The sequence below is a fragment of the Microtus oregoni genome, unplaced genomic scaffold, assembly GCF_018167655.1.
Source record: "Microtus oregoni isolate MIOR12 unplaced genomic scaffold, Mior012 000008F_ref0000371, whole genome shotgun sequence".
Lineage (NCBI taxonomy): Eukaryota > Metazoa > Chordata > Mammalia > Rodentia > Cricetidae > Microtus > Microtus oregoni.
Genome location: NW_024543067.1, coordinates 22,729,281 through 22,742,866, shown reverse-complemented (window position 1 = coordinate 22,742,866; position 13,586 = coordinate 22,729,281). Strand labels below are relative to the sequence as shown.

At 43.7% G+C, this 13,586-nt stretch overlaps 1 pseudogene; it reads left to right on the top strand.

The window, feature by feature from the left end:
- The first annotated feature begins 3,475 nt into the window (after window positions 1-3,475).
- Window positions 3,476-5,360, top strand: LOC121451705 (annotated as a pseudogene).
- The last annotated feature ends 8,226 nt before the right edge of the window (window positions 5,361-13,586 follow it).

The window sequence follows — 13,586 nt, the reverse complement described above, 5'->3', positions numbered from 1 at the left end:
GGTGGCAAGAGATATCGATGGACAACTAATTGGAAGGTTTAGCTGGCCACTGGTAAGGTGACACATTCCTTTCTGCATGTTCTGGACTGCTCCTATCCCTTGTTGGGTAGGGACCTCCTCACCAATCTAAGGGCCCAAAATCATTTCGAGGACACAGGGGCTAAGATAACGGGCCCAGATGGAGGTTCCCTCCAAATTTTGACCTTCCAGCTGGAGGATGAATATAGACTTTACGAGCCCTCATGGCAACAGACAATTGACATGGCCCCTTGGCTCAATGACTTTCCATTGGCATGGGCAGAGACCGGGGGAATGGGGATGGCTTTACAACAACCTCCACTTACCATTCAATTGAAGACAACAGCTACTCCTGTTTCAATCAAGCAGTACCCCATGTTCCATGAAGCATATCAAGGCATAAGGCCCCACATAAAAAGACTGCTGGATCAGGGCATTCTCACTTCCTGCTGGTCACCATGGAATACCCCCCTTTTACCAGTAAAGAAACCAGGGACTGGGGACTACTGGCCAGTGCAGGATTTGAGGGAGGTCAACAAAAGGGTGGAGGACATACACCCCATGGTCCCCAACCCCTACAACTTATTGAGCACTCTGTCACCATCCCACGTTTGGTATACCGTATTAGACTTAAAGGATGCCTTCTTCTGCTTGCGGCTGCATCCGGAGAGCCAGTCCCTTTTGCCTTTGAATGGAAGGACCCAGATCTTGGACTTTCAGGTCAATTGACCTGGACACGGCTCCCCCAGGGGTTCAAGAACAGCCTGACCCTCTTTGATGAGGTCTTACACTGGGACCTGGCAGACTTTCGGGTTCAGTACCCTGTCCTGACATTGCTCCAATACGTAGATGACCTCCTTCTGATGGCCGCTTTGGAGAAAGAATGTCAGGAGGGTACAAAGGCCCTCCTACAGACATTGGGACAAGCAGGATATCGGGCATCAGCCAGGAAGGCTCAGATATGCCAGAAGCAAGTCATTTACCTAGGTTATCAATTAAAAGATGGACAGAGATGGCTGACCGAAGTGCGCAAACAGACTATCACTAACATTCCTGCCCCCCGGAACCCCCGCCAGCTGAGAGAGTTCCTGGCAACAGCGGGATACTGCCGCCTCTGGATCCCAGGGTTTGCAGAGATGGCTGCACCCTTGTATCCATTAACTAAACAAGGAACAATGTTTGATTGGGGAGAGGAACAACAGAGAGCTTTCGAAAACATTAAGAAAGCCTTATTAGCCTCCCCTGCTTTAGGCCTCCCTGACATTACCAAGTCTTTCGATTTGTTCGTGGATGAAAAACAGGGTTATGCTAAAGGGGTCCTAACTCAAAACCTGGGCCCTTGGAGGCATCCTGTAGCTTACCTCTCAAAGAAACTCAACCCAGTAGCTTCAGGGTGGCCGCTCTGTCTGCGAATGGTAGCAGCTATTGCAGTCCTCACCAAGGATGAGGGTAAACTGACTCTGGGCCAGCCATTGACTATCCTGGTGTCCCATGCGGTGGAGGCCCTGATCAAACAGCCTCCAGACCACTGGCTCTCTAATGCCTGCATGACCCATTACCAAGCCATGCTCCTGGATATGGACTGGGTGCACTTCGGACCTGTGGTCGCTCTTAATCCCGCGACCTTGCTCCCCCTGTGGGAGGAAGCGTAACACCATGACTGCCTCCAGATCTTTGTGGAAATACACGGGACCAGGCCGGACCTGACGGATCAACCCCTCCAAGATGCTGACTATACTTGGTATATGGATGGCAGCAGTTTCCTGGCGAATGGGGAACGAAGAGCGGGGGTGGCAGTGACAACAGAGACTGAGGTAATTTGGGCAGAAGCCCTCCCCGCAGGCACCTCCGCCCAGAGGGCTGAACTCATCGCTCTGACCCAGGCACTCTGGATGGCAGAAGGTAAGAGGCTAAATGTTTATACGGATAGCCGATATGCCTTCGTCACGGCTCACATACATGGGGAAATTTAGCGAAGACGGGGGCTGCTGACCTCAGAAGAAAAGGAAATTAAAAACAAACTTGAGATACTGGCACTCCTAAAGGCCTTATTTTTGACCCCAAAATTAAGTATTATGCACTGCCCTGGGCATCAAAAAGGCCATAGCCCTGAGGCAAAGGGAAATAGACTAGCAGATGACACTGCTCGAGAGATTGCTATGAAATCAACCAAGATCTCCCAAGCTTTCCCCTTGACGAACCTGGAAGGGGCCCCAGCCTCCAGTTCACTACCCTATAGTAAAGAGGACATTGATCTCCTAAAAGAAATGGGGGCCACATATGATCCCAAAAAGCAACATTGGGTTTTTAAGGAAAAGATTGTTATGCCAACAAAACATACTTATGAAATAATAGACTACTTACATAAATTGACCCATTTGGGGCCAAAGAAGATGAAAACCTTGTTGGACAGACAGGAGTCAGGCCAACACCTCCTGAACAGGGATGGAGCCCTACAAAAAGTGACTGATGAATGCCAAGCCTGCGCTCAGGTAAATGCAGGCAGAACCAAGCTTGGTCCAGGAGTTCGGGCACGGGGACATCATCCTGGAGTACATTGGGAGATCGACTTTACAGAGGTCAAGCCAGGTCTCTATGGCTACAGATACCTCTTGGTGTTCATGGACACTTTTTCAGGATGGGTGAAAGCCTTTCCCACCAAACACGAAAACGCAAAGGTGGTGACCAAAAAACTCTTGGAAGAAATCTTTCCCAGGTACGGAATGCCTCCAGTTTTAGGCACCGATAATGGGCCCATTTTCGTCTCCCAGGTAAGTCAGTTGGTGGCCAATCTCCTAGGGGTCGAATGGAAATTACATTGTGCGTATAGACCCCACAGTTAAGGGCAGGTAGAACGCATGAATATAACAATTAAGGAGACCTTATCCAAATTAACATTTGTAACTGGCACTAGAGACTGGGTGCTCCTCTTACCACTGGCCCTGTACAGGGCCTGCAACACTCCAGGGCCTCATGGACTGACACCTTTTGAAATCCTATATGGAGCTCCTCCCCCATTTATAAATTTCTTTGATTCAAACATTGCCAATTTTGCTGACAGTCCTTCTGTGGAAGCCCATTTACAGGTGTTACAGATTGTGCAAAGAGAGGTTTGGAAGCCACTCGCCGCTGCTTACCGAGACCAACTGAACCAGCCGGTGGTACCGCATCCCTTCCAGATAGGAGAGACTGTTTGGGTCCACAGACACCAGACCAAAAACTTGGAATCTCGGTGGAAAGGCCCTTACACTGTCCTTCTGACCACCTCAATGGCACTGAAGGTTGACGGCATCGCAGCCTGGATCCATGCCTCACACTTTAAGGCCGCCCATACAGCTGAGAAAGCAGAGCCCACCGCGACCCCAGCATGGAGAATCCAACGTACTCAAAACCCCTTAAAGATAAGGCTAACCGGTGGGGCCCTTTGACCATTATATGGGCCCTACTAAGACTGGGGATGGTGACACAAGAAAATAGCCCACACCAGGTTTTCAATGTAACCTGGAGGGTTACAAATCTCAATACCACCTCCCTGTTGGGAACAATGACTGACGCTTTCCCAACCCTGTACTTTGACCTTTGTGATTTGGTGGAAGAATCTTGGAACCCCTCAGATCAGGAACCATTCCAGGGATATGGCTGCCATCACCCGGGTGGGGGGGGCATGGGACCAGGAACAAAGACTTCTATGTTTGTCCAGGACAAAACACACAAAAGGGGTGTGGAGGGCCGGGGGACGGTTACTGTGCCCAATGGGGTTGCGAAACAACGGGGGAGGCTTACTGGAAACCCTCCTCCACCTGGGATCTAATCACGCTCAGACGAGGAACCACGCCTGGGTACTCTGGAAGGGGGCCCTGGACTTGCGGGGGAAAAGCTTGTGGTCCTTGCAATGATACCGCTACCGCTACCAATGTCCAGGGAGCCACCCCAGGAGGTAGATGCAACCCCTTAGTCCTAGATTTCACTACGCAAGGGAAAACGGCCTCTTGGGACGGACCCAAATCATGGGGATTGCGCCTATACCGTTCTGGATATGATCCTGTCATTATGTTTTCATTAACCCGACAGGTGATGAATGCAGGCCCTCAGCTATCAATAGGGCCAAATCCAGTCCTACCAGAACAAAAATCCCCTTCTCAGCCAGCACAAGCCTTACCCCCAGCAGCACCTCATAATACCTCAATGACCCCCTTAGCCAGCAATAGTACCCCTAGCACACCTACCACTACTACCACTACCCTGTCTCCCCGTCAACCTGAAACAGGAGATAGACTACTCAACTTGGTACAAGGAGCCTATCTGGCTCTCAATTTCACAGATCCGAGCAAGACCCATGATTGCTGGCTATGTCTGGTTTCAAGACCCCCTTACTATGAAGGAGTGGCTGTTCTAGGTAACTACACCAACCAAACCTCTGCACCCACCAGCTGCACTTCCATTCCCCAGCATAAGCTGACCCTGTCTGAAGTATCTGGACAGGGACTTTGCATAGGTACTATTCCCAAAACCCACCAGGCCTTATGTAACTCAACCCAAAAGGTGTCCAGAGGAACCTATTACCTAGCTGCCTCCAACAGGACCTATTGGGCATGCAGTACTGGATTAACCCCATGCGTTTCAGCTGCTGTGCTCAGTGAAACCTCTGATTATTGCATTCTAATTGAATTATGGCCCAAAGTTACATACCATGATCCTGAATACATCTATAGTCATTTTGAAGGGAGACCCCGATTTAGGAGAGAACCAGCCTCCCTAACTTTGGTCTTATTGCTGGAAGGCATCACTATGGGGGGGGGAGGGTAGCGGCGGGGATTGGGCACAGGGACAACCGCTCTTATTGAGAGCAGCCAATTTAGACAACTTCAGGCAGCCATGCATACTGATATCAAGGCACTGGAAGAATCGGTTAGTGCACTCGAAAAGTCATTAACCTCCCTCTCAGAGGTAGTCCTACAAAACAGGAGGGGGCTAGACATGTTGTTATTGCGAGAGGGAGGGTTATGTGCAGCACTCAAAGAGGAATGCTGCTTCTATGCAGACCACACTGGGCTGGTGAGAGACAATATGACAAAGCTTAGAGAGAGGTTAAGACAGAGACAAAAGATGTTCGAATCACAACAAGGATGGTTCGAAGGATGGTTTAATAAGTCTCCCTGGTTTACAACTCTATTGACTTCTTTGATGGGTCCCTTGATTATCCTCCTTCTGATACTCCTATTTGGGCCCTGCATCTTAAACCGCCTGGTCCAGTTAATAAAAGACAGGCTGTCGTCATTCAGGCCCTAGTAGTGACCCATCAGTATCACATGTTACCACAACAAGAAACCGAGGTTCTGTAATTGCTTTCAGTAAAAGATTTAACTCAATAATAAAAAGAAAAAGGGGGAAATGAAAGACCCTAGAGACCCCCTCCTCAAAACCCGCAGCTAGCATGCTCCCGGGGGAACGTCCTGTTTGCTTAAAAAAAAAAATTCTCCAGATCAGCAGCCAGCCTGCTCTCGTAAGAACATCCCATGTGCTTGAGAGAGCAGGATGTCTATGAGATAGGAAGACTGCAAGGCAGGATATCAATAAGATAGGACATCAGCAAAGCAGGTTGACTGCAAAACAGGATATCTATAAGATAGGAACAGGATGACTGTTGCCAGACATCCATGCTGAGAGAGGAAACCATTCATGCCCCCGCCTCATTCCGATAACCATGCTTTTGCTTCTGTAAACTTGCTTTTTTGCTGACACCCCTCCTCATTCTGATCAACCGATAACCATGCTTTTGCTTCTGTAAACTTGCTTTTTGCTCTTCCCTATAAAAAGCCCGCCCTCCAGTTGGCAGGCGCGCAAGTCTTCCAAGAGATCTTACCGCCCGCAGGTACCTGTGTCTACTCAATAAACCTCTTGCAATTTGCATCAGTGCGGTCTCGGCCTGTTCCTTGGCGTTGGGGAGGTCTCCTCCCGAGAAAAGGTCCTCGTCCAGGGTCTTTCAGTTAGAAGTCATTATCTCCAGGCTTTTGCCTACATGGGAGTTCCTAAAACTGTAAAAACTTATAATGGACCAGCCTATAATAGCACTGGCTTTGCTAAATTTTGCTCTGAGTTTTCAATTTCTCACAAAATGGGAATACCTTATAATCCTCAAGGACAAGCTATAATGGAGCAAGCGCATCCTATGCTCAAAGCCTATTTGCATAAAACTAAAAAGGGGGAATATGGTTCTACACCCCAGAGATCATTTATCTTTTATTTTATACATTTTAAATTTTTTGACTGTTGATGCTCAATCTCATACTGCTGCTGAATGGCATTGGTGACCAGATTCTTCCGGGATGCCTCATGTCAAATGGAAGAATCTATCAGACGGCACCTGGTATGGTCCAGATCTTGTACTGGTGTGGGGAAGAGGGGCTGTTTGTGTTTTCCCACAGGATGTTGACAATCCAATATGGGTACCTGAGTGGCTGATTCATGCTGTGGATTTTCTTGTCCGGAAGCCCGAAGACAGGACTAAGCCAAGAGATCAAGGAGATTCTGGCTTGTCAACTGAAGAGTTGCAGGATTCCTGAGAAGTTGGCTGTGGTGGTCCGAGTGCCAAGGATTGTTCCTCTACCCATCTACCCATCCCATGATATTGGCAGCCATAGCTGTTGCTGCCACAGCAGCTAAAGCTGGATTTTTCATTAGTCAGTCAGTTGCTTCCTGCTAGCACGAAGGATACCTTCTCAGGGCAGGTTGCAAATGCCTTGGCCATTCTAATTGAGCTAAATTTACAAATGAATATTGCAGTTGATTTTGCTCTTGGTTGTGGTTAAAGACCACTGCTAGATGTTACAGTAATAGGCTTATTGCTGTTATTCACGGACCCTGAGGTGTAAAATTTACAAATTGGCTCTTGAAATTATTCTTGTTAGCTATACCAGGGTTCCTTTCACCAGCGCTGAGACCTTACTTAAAGGGCTCCAATTTGGGCAGAATTATTAAGGATTGAGCTGGCACAGTCTCCTTAAGGAATGCTTACATGTGCTGGAGCATTATGCCAGAGCCAAAGGCAAGCTCAGGTCAATGTTGCCAGGTGGCAAGTCCTCTTAGCTATTGCCCCAGAGAATCTTTCAGCACAAATCTGACTGAACTCGGTGATGGATGACTAGTGAGCCAATGATTGGAAAGGCTTTTGGGGGGCTGCCTCAACCTAAGAGAATAAATGTGTTTTGACCTGGATGCTTTCCCACGACAGGTAAGGGGTATTGCCTGACGTCCAATGCCACCCAAGACAGGCCTAGTCATAATTTATATAAAAGGGGGACCTGTAGGGCCCTGGTCTGCCCTTATTCCTGGGGTGCATTCACGGGGACAATTTATGGTCAGCTAACTAAGCTTCCTGTGTGTTTCTGTGCTCTCCCTGCCCTGCCTGGTGATTAGCTGCAGGGCATTGTCTCTATTGTTAATATGGTAATTTCCCACCTGCCTGGGCAGAGATCCTTGTGCAGCAGTTAGGTAGATAAGGACTCCCCCAATTCTGAATAAACTGGCGTTCGGCTGGTCTCCTTTCGAATGACCCTGGTCTCTGTGTGTGTTCTTTCAATCTCCAGGCCCTTGCTCGACTTGTGTTTGGTACAGTGGCATGCGAACTGTACCAAGGGTGTAACACAAAATCGGGTGTTACATCTTGGGACTCAATGCCTATCACAATGTGTCCACAATGATAAGACTCTTGAGTCAAAAACAGAGGGGTGTTTTGCTTTTTGTCATCAGGCTCTGCTGTGGGAGCTCCTTCCACTTGCTCCTTCAGCCAATAGACTTTAAGATACCAGCCCACTTGGGTGTGGTCTCTTTTGTTTTAAAATCAGGAGTAACCCTGCTCTCTCTCTCTCCTCTCTCTCTCTCTCTCTCTCTCTCTCTCTCTCTCTCTCTTGCTTACGGCTTCACTTCCAGCTACTAGACTCTGTTCTGGTCATGCAGAGAGCTGTTGTCTAGGACATTGATCTGTAAGTTTTCCCCTTAAATAAATAACACTTTTATTAATCATAATTCCAAACTGGCGTGGGATTGTTTGTGACTTACATCTACACATGGTGCCCACATGAATTTAAGCTCCATACCTCCCGGGCTCCACAGGCCTGGACAGTCTCTGCCCACCTGGTTTTCTCTTTCCTGAGCAGTTTTTAAATCCCCAATGTAGCACCTATGCAGTGCAAGTCAGAGCACAAACACTTGCAGAATACTGCAACCCCTCAGGGCGACTCTTTGTCACGTGGTAGCATACATGGCTTCTGGGTTGCTGTTCTCTGCCCCTGGATTCTGGGTTTTTGGCTCCATATATGAAATTGATGTAATTACATTTACTTTGTTGAACACCTCATATTTCTCAGTCTTTAACAAGTACAAAGGTGGACACTGAAACAGGACCGATTCTGTCACCATTGCATTGATTCTAGTCATGACTCAGCAATAGCGCCGCCTGCTGAGTAACAGGTAAAATTGCAGTTTTCGTTTCAAATGCAACCTTTAATGCTTTCTTTACTAATACAATGGATTACATCTTATGAGGCTTCTATGACTATGGAGATACCTCAATTTACTGGCTACTAGGTTTCAGGTTTCTTCATATTCTATCATTATGGAAGAATATAGCACTCCTAGGGATGACAGAATCTCTATGGACTGATATTGAACAGGATTAAAATAATTGAAAATCAGAGGTTATCTGAACAAGTGGATACTATGATAGACAGAATTGACTCCATATCTAAGGGTACTAGGAAGTTATCTGAAAGAATTCATACTGTTAAATTTGACCTTCAAAAATTATCAAAAAGTTTTAATAAAGTAACAGACAGAATGTACCTACAGGATGGCAATCTATATGATATTCAAGAAAAGTCCAAGGAGGAGATGTTATCTCTAAGGAGAACACTAAAACCTTGAAATCACAGGTGCAGAATGAGGAGCAGAGAATTGATGCCTCTGTGAAATCACTAGAAATATACAAAGGCCAGGAGATTCAGGCTTTACAAAAAAACAATGATAAAAAGATTTGAAATGATTGGAGCTGATGAACAGGGAAAAAGGCACAAGGACAGGAAGCAATACCACCAGTGGCTGTCAGAACTGGCTCACCCAGGGTTTTACCTTCCTATTCTGTACTTTACTCTAACAAAGCATCAGGTTCTTAAGGCCAAAGAGAAACTCAGCCAGGCAGTGGTGGCACACGCCTTTAATCCCAGCACTTGGGAGGCAGAGGCAGGCGGATTTCTGTGAGTTTGAGGCCAGCCTAGTCTACAAGAGCTAGTTCCAGGACAGGAACAAAAAAGCTATGGAGAAACCCTGTCTTGAAAAATAAAAAAAATAAATAAATAAAGACCAAAAAGAATCAAAAGAAGGTTCATGGACACCTATAGGAATGAATGATCTAAAAGTAATTAAGCAAGTTTTTCTAACTTATGGCTTGCATTCTGCATTTGTTAAGGAGATAATAAGGACTTGGGCTTCTAACATCAGGGCAACCCCTTATGACTATTTTCAGTTAGTTTCAGCAGTCCTAAATGACGGACCTTCATTGATGTTTGGGATTTATTTCAGGGAGGAGTTAAAAATATGGAACAACAGGGAAGAGCAAAATGTTTTGAGGTTTCCCAAGATCAAATTCTTGGTGAAGGTCCTTAGGCTGACCCCACAGGTCCAAGCTCTTTATGATGAAGAAATCTTGTCCTATGCCACAAAGCACCAGTTTTAAATGCTTGGGACAGTGTTCAAAAACTAGGTAAAAGAACTGAATCGTATGCTAGGGTTAGGCAGGGACAGAGAGAACACTTTACTGACTTTTTACAAAGATTAAGTAAGGCTATAGAAATAGGAGTAACAGACCCAGAAGCTAGATAAATAATTCTTGAAACTCTGGCCTTTGAAAATGCAAACTTAAAATGCAAAAAGATAATTAGGCCTTTAAGGTTTAGATCAGCACCTATAGATGAATGGATTCTACATACAATGAATGTTAAGACATCTTATAATAATGATGAATCTTGGGTAGTAAAAGCATATTCCAAAGTAATGAGGAGATATCACACTTCCAAATGTTTCAGTTGTGGTAAAATAGGACATCTGAGAAGGGATTGTAGGCAAGGAATTTCTAGGAATATCCTCTGGGAATGGCAAAAATAGGAGACCTAAGCCTTCAGGTGCCTATAGAAGGTGTGATAAAGGCCAACATTTGACAAATAAATGTAGGTCAACAAGAGACAGACAATACAACTCAATACCATCAGAAAACTCCTTGAAGGGCCTCTTGCAGGCCCCCAAGCCAAAAGTGACCCAGTCATTCCCTGTTACAGTAGAGAACACATCTCACCAAGAAAATTAAAAAATCTAATGCCTGTTGTAAAAAGCAATACTGGTCTGAATGATGGGTTAAATTTGGAGGATGAGTCAAAAACTCCAGTGGGACAGAGGAAATGTATATTTTGGCAGACTTCTATTAATGATCAAAGACTCAAGCTAAGAGTTTGTATAAATGGCGTTTTTATTGAAGGCTTATTAGACATGGGTGTGGATGTAAGTATCATTACTCCAGAATCTTGATATCTGAATTAGCATCTTTAAGAGGTAGATGTTCAGCTCCTTGGAACTGGAACTCTATGTCGGATAAAACAAAGCACAAGATTTTTTGAATGCATAGGGCCTGAAGGGTAAATAGGAAGACTAAGGCCATATATAGCCAATATTGCAGTGAATTTGTGAGGTTGTGACCTATTGCAGCAATGGAATACCCAGATTAACATTCCTACAGCCCCCAAAACTTATGTTTCTGAAGAAAATAATAAAAAATATTACAGATGACAGATACCAGCCATTCGGGCTGCACAAGAACACAAAGCAATTGATAAACCTTCAGAGGTACCAACAGCCCTACCTTTAAAATGGTTAACTGAGAAACCTATATGAGTTAAGCAGTGGCCTTTATCTGAGGAAAAGTTGCAGGGTTTAGAACAGCTGGTACAAGAGCAACTAGATGTTGGGCATATAGAAGAATCTACTTGCCCTTGGAATTCTCCTGTATTTGTTGTTCAAAAGAAACCAGGAAAATGGAGAATGGTGACAGATCTTAGGGCTATCAACAAGGTTATGCAACCTATGGGCCCGATACAATCTCAAATTCCTCTGCATTCTCTGTTACCTAAGGGATGGCCTCTCATAGTTATTGATTTAAAGGATTGTTTCTTCACTATACCTTTACAAGAAAAGGATAGAGAAAAGTTTGCCTTAACAGTGTCTACTTATAATAATTCTCAGCCTACTAGGAGATATCAATGGACTATCCTTCCAAAGGTAATTCTCAATAGCCCCACCCTGTGCCAATACTTTGTTAGCCAGCCTTTGGAAATAATTCATAAGCAATTTCCTAAGTCAGTAATCTACCATTACATGGATGACATTTTGTTATCTGATTCAAATATAGATCCTTTAGAAAGGATGTTTGAAGAAGTAAAAAAAAAAAAGTCTTGCCTAAATGGGGATTACAAATTGCTCCTGAAAAAATTCAAAGTAAAGATTCTGATAATTACCTAGGTTACAGAATAAATTTACAGAAAATTATAACACAAAAGGCACAAATAAGAAGATACTGGTTACAGACTCTTAATGACTTTCAAAGATTATTAGGAGATATTTCCAGTCTATGACCAGCCGTTGGAATAACCTGATCTAATAATTCATTTAAACAAAACCTTAGATGGTGATAAAGATTTGAGTAGTCCCAGAGAATTAACAACTGAAGCAGAAAAGGAATTGACAATGGTTGAGGAAAAATTACTGGAGGCACATGTGGATAGGGTGGCTCCAAATCTTAGTTGTATCCTAGTCATATTGCCTTCCAGAATTTTACCTATGGAAATTTTAATGCAGAGGGAAGATATTATTGTAGAATGGATCTTTTAACCACATAAACCAAGTAAAAAATTAAAAACTTATGTGGAAAAAGTGTCTGAATTAATTATAAAAGGTAAACTGAGACTTAATCGACTAGCAGAAATTATGGGAAGACAATAAACCATGGCAAAGAGCTTGTGCTAATTTTTCTGGAGAAATTAATAGCAACTATCCCAAAAGCGATAGACTTAACCTTATAAGGAGAACTTCTTGGATTCTTCCTTGAATTGTATGTGATACTCCAATAACTGAAGCCTGTACAGTTTGTACTGTTGCAAATAAATTAGGGAAGGTGGGTTACAAATCAGAAGAATTGAGTAAGGTGGAACAAAGCCCTTATAATTCTGTTTAGAAGGCAGAATTTTATACCATTCTTATAGTGCTAAGAGATTTTAAAGAACCTCTCAATATAGTTACTGATTCACAATATGCAAAAGAGTTATCTTGCATATTGAAACCGCCGAATTTATACCAGATGATACAAAATTTACTTCATTGTTTATCCAGGTGTAAGACATAATCAGGAATAGACTTTGTCCTATGTATATAACACACATCCAATCCCATACGGGTCTGCCAGGTCCTCTAGCACAAGGTAATGCAGAAACTGATTAGAAGCATGTTTCAAGCCTCAGAATTTCATAAAAACATCAGTCAATAGCAAAGGTTTAAAGAAAGTGTTTTTATTACATGGCAACAAGCTAAGGAGATTATAAAAAAGTATCCTACTTGCTCTTTCTATAGTCAAACACATTGCCTAAAGGAAGTAACCCTAAGGATACTCAAAGGAATAAAATCTGGCAGATGGACGTGTTCCACTTTACAGAATTTGGTAAATTAAAATATGTACACCATACCATAGACATGTATTCAGGTTTTCTGTGTTTCTATTTTGTTAATTTCAGCCCTCAGTTTGATTATTTCCTGACTTCCATTCCTCCTGGGTGAATCTGCTTCTTTTTTTTCTAGAGTTTTCAGGTGTGTTGTTAAGTTGCTAATGTGAGTTTTCTCCATTTTCTTTATGTGGGCACTTACTGCTATGAACTTTCCTCTTAGCACTGCTTTCATAGTGTCCCATTGGTTTGGATATGTTCTGCCTTCATTTTTGTTAAATTCAAGGAAGACTAATTTTTTTTATTTACTTCTTCCTTAACCCAGGGATGGTTCAGTAGTTGACTATTCATTTTTCATGAGTTTGTATGCTTTCTGGGAAAAGTATGGTTCTTAAATTCTAACTTTTATCCATGGTGATCCAATAAGACACAGGGGTTACTACAATTTTTTTTTTTGTATCTGTAGATGTTTGCTTTGTTACCTAGTATGTGATCAGTTTTAGAGAAGGTTCCATGAGGTGCTGAGAAGAAGGTATATTTTATATCCACACCTACTTTTTTCTTAGGTCCATTTGATTAGAAAACCTTTTCCCAACCCTTTACTCTGAGGTAGTGTCTGTCTTTGAGGTTGAGGTGTTCTTCTTATAAACAGCAGAAGACTGGATCCTGTTTTCATATCCATTCTCTTAGCCTGTATCTTTTTATCAGTGAATTGAGTCCATTGATATTCACTGATATTAATGACCAGTGGTTGTTAACTCTGGTTATTTTTCAGTAGTAGTGCTTGTGTGTTTCCCTTATTTAGATTATGCT